This window comes from Aptenodytes forsteri, unplaced genomic scaffold, assembly GCF_000699145.1.
Source record: "Aptenodytes forsteri isolate BGI_AS27 unplaced genomic scaffold, ASM69914v1 Scaffold87, whole genome shotgun sequence".
Classification (NCBI taxonomy): domain Eukaryota; kingdom Metazoa; phylum Chordata; class Aves; order Sphenisciformes; family Spheniscidae; genus Aptenodytes; species Aptenodytes forsteri.
Window position 1 is genome coordinate 1,162,045 of NW_008796041.1, and position 3,511 is coordinate 1,165,555.

A 3,511-nucleotide genomic window follows, 5' to 3' on the forward strand; every position below is an offset into this window, starting at 1 on the left:
TTTTTTTTTTTGCAACTGAAAGAAGAGGAGGGGAGCGGCTATAATAGAAACTGACACACCCTTCAGAGGAGCTCTGACATAACTGTGATAAACAAGTTTGTAGTTCTTGTGATAAAGTATTTCAAACTTGCTGAGCTGTACTTGTAAATGAAGCTGTCATGAAGGAAAAGTCTTTGCATGCATCATTATCTGCCTCATAAGTTAAAGTTGTGGTTTTTTGTTTTTCTGGGTTTTTTTGGTTGGTGTTTGTTTTTTTTTTTAAATTATCTGCTCGCTGCTTAAATCTTTAATTGTGTTGTTATGGTATCTGGCTGGTTCTGTTATGTAGTTATTCTTTTCAGCCTTTTCACTGGGTAAGTGATCATGTTCCTCATTGTGACAGGCATACTATACATAAGCAATCAGTAATTAAAATATGTGGCCATTCCTCAGTCTGGCAAAGCACTTACACATGCATAATCAAATGTGCGAAGTGCTGCTGAAACAAAAAAGGCTGCTTGTATGCTGCAAGTAAAGCACATACTTATTTTGCTGGGCTCTGAGTCTGTAGTCCTAAATCAGAAAGACGAGGAAGCACATAAAGCACAGCCAAGCACCTGCTTCAGCGCAGCCTGGAGTGGAGTCCTACATGTGGATGATGCATTGTAATTTATTAACATAACCTGCTAAGTAAACTTAAATGTTTCATGACCTTTGTGCTTTTAAATCCTTTTAAAGCAAATTCATTATAAATGTGAAGTGCGTACAAAGCAATCTTCGCATCTAATCATTTCTTGCCAGCTCTTATTTGAGTTGTTTACAGCTGAGAGCCCATGCTAAGCAAATGGGGAAAAAAAAAAAACCCTGACACTAATTGTTTCATTGAAATTCAGTCCTATTCAATAACTCTGTAACATAACCCTATTTAAAAAAAAATAAATTAGATATTTAATATCTAAAGTATAAAGTTGCTGAATTAGCTGGATCATGTTCTTTCACTCTGTGCAGGGCTGTGTCCTCAACTGGTGGGAAGCGAGAGTTAGATCTTCATTAGATAAACCAATTTCTGCTCAGTGAGGACTCGGGACGAGGTATTCATTGTAGCCCTTCATTATAGCAAATATCCTACTGGTAAATTCTTCTTTGTGCCTAAAACTGTAGTAAGTAAAGCCATGTACTAAATGAAGTTAAGAGTCTAGCTGCTAATAACCTGTATATAAATTTAGCTCTATTTTGTGTATCTTGTTTTGTGTGTATATGTTGCTGTGATTTCCTCCCCCCCTTGTGTTAGAGGTAACTGTCTTGCACAAATCTGATAAATCATCTATTAAACTGGGATAAAACCAATGAAACAATGGCTGATGGGAGGTGGAATTTTGTTCTTTGTCACCTGGTAGCATGCATCTTTCTTGGAGGAGGGAAGTGACTTTTTTAATGGCTAATACCAATTTAATAACTTTTTTCTTCTTGCAACTGTGGATATGTGTGTGAGCCAGCGCTCAATCCTGTCACACCATGAGTGAAGGAGGAAAAAAGGAAAAAAAAAAAAACCAAAAACAAAACAACAACAAGGAGGACTATGTAATTCTTCTGTCAAGAGATGTGTACTCTCACTGCTGGGCTTCAGTAACTGTGACCAGGGTCCTTGCAGGAATGAAGTTCAGGATGAACAGCGTTTGAAGTAGGCAAAAGCCCCCCTCTCCTGATGTTTTGCAATATTAAAATGACTTTTCCAAGACGAATATTGTATATGTGAAAGAATAGTAACTTATCTTTGTGTTTCCATGGTTGCCTTCTATGGGTGTTACCATAAGTGAGTGTGATCCTGCTGAGGGTAGAAGTCTTTGTCCTGTGCAACAAGAAAGTTCCCCTTTAGAGAATATTCCTACCCATCCCTTCTGAGCGTGTGCAGGTGTTTGCTGCCTTTCTGTCTTTCGTTTCGATACTTGCACATCAAGACTGCTAAGATACTTCCAACCAAGAATTGGTGCTGACTCTAGTATGCATTACTAGAGTTACTGCTGCTAAGTAGAGTGTAGAGGTGAAGGTTTCCTAATGAAATGCTACATAGCTGAGGTGGTGGCTAAATCACTTGTCCCACTTCAAGTAGGGAATAGTTTAGAGTCCAAACTAACAAACTTTGACTTAACAATGATGACAAAACCCTCAGGAGAACAGATGTTCAGGAAGAATGGCTGCTTTTTACTCAGACTCCCGAGGGTAAGGACTGCATTCAGTGGCTTCAACTTCTAGTTCTTCGTGCAGGCTGCCCCGAGTAGGAGGCTGGAGGGTGGCACTACCACCCCAGTCTGTACCTAGGAGGAACCCTTGAAACAATGCTACTGTTTTGAAGATGGATTTTTTTTTTTTATATACAGGTGGTGTTGAGCATTTGTCCAAATACCATGTTTCACAAAAGATAGAATGGCAATCACTCTAGAAAAAATATTAACTCCCACTTGCATGAGCTACTCTTTTTATCCCCCAGGTAGGATGGTGGTGGTAGCTGAAAAGCATCAGCAGGTCTAGCAGCCTGTCCCCAAGCTTTCCAGCGCTGCCTCAGGGCTTGGGTACATGTCTCAGCCAGGACAGGGCAGGTGGCCTCTCATAACTGTGTCCAGCTCCAGCCCTGAGCCAGTGTGAGAGAATTTAACTTTGCTCAATCTATAATGAAATTTAAACTCGGTTACAGTGCCTCACCTTTGCTGTAGGGTAAAACCTCACACAGCAGCCCAGTTACTATCAGCCTTTCAAGTGGCTGCAGCTTTGGGAATAAGCTTTTGATGTTTTGAATCCTTCTGTGCTTGTTTTATATACGTGCATAAACAAATCTGGCTTCTCCCTTAAAAATAAACAGCTTCAGAAAGTGTTATCCATAACTGGTCAGGGAAGGCATGAGGCTAAAGGTAGATGATAGTTTTAGCCCAGCAACTTAGGCTAGTTTTCTGTACCGCTGGAGGCACAAACCGAAGGACTGTAATTTACAGTTGCTCCTGACTGAACTGAAACTGTTTTGTAACTGAAGTCACCAAGGTAAAAATTACAGAACACGTTCTTTAGCTGGCTAGTTGGTCATCATTATTCCTGGCAGAGCAGGAGCCCAGGGTAGCGCAGCTCAAAAGCAGTGGTGAGCACAGTGACGGCGTAGAATCATAGAATCATTAAGGTTGGAAAAGACCTCTAAGATCATCAAGTCCAACTGTCAAGCCAACACCACCATGCCCACTAAACCATGTCCCTAAGTGCCTCATCTACACGTCTTTTAAATACCTCCAGGGATTGTGTGGGATTGCTCAAGCTGCTCTGCAGGCAGCCACAAAGCGAGGCCCTGATAGTTCAGTTTCCAGATGTATCCCATACTCCTACAGCACCCACAACCTTGTTCTTGATGACTTGGACCCTATGCGAGTCATTTGATGTCTTTAATAGGTCAGCACTGAAAGCTTGGGGGGTGGGGGGGGGAGACTGTGTGTGATTGTGAAGCGAGTGGAAAAACTCGAAAGTGTTTACCTTACTTTTAAACACATTTACC